The sequence below is a fragment of the Penaeus monodon genome, chromosome 19, assembly GCF_015228065.2.
Source record: "Penaeus monodon isolate SGIC_2016 chromosome 19, NSTDA_Pmon_1, whole genome shotgun sequence".
Lineage (NCBI taxonomy): Eukaryota > Metazoa > Arthropoda > Malacostraca > Decapoda > Penaeidae > Penaeus > Penaeus monodon.
The window spans coordinates 44,196,056-44,196,450 of NC_051404.1; positions in this window are offsets into that span (position 1 = coordinate 44,196,056).

Genomic DNA, 395 nt, shown 5'->3' on the forward strand with positions numbered 1-395 from the left:
AGGCGAGGGAGCGGGGTAATGTACTTATATGTATGTATAGCTTGAATGAGATTTTATCTAGTGTATCATTTTCTAGCGAACATTTTGTTTCGCCAAAAAAGGAGAATGTATCATATACACACCTTTACCAGCTTTATATATCAATACTTCCACCATCCGTCCCTCCCTTGTAAACATAATATTTATCAAATGCCAGGAGTTGCATCCTCTCCTACAAATCTCCTGACGCAGTTCGCGTTCTCCTTACATAGCAATATACTTTTCTTTCATATTTTCCTAAGGGAGGTTATGGAAAGACTATATCATATCCAATATCATTTTGAACTGTACTGAAAACATGAATTGTCAACATTTAGTATTATTGTTTGTTTACTCTAAGGTCTCATAATGGGCAG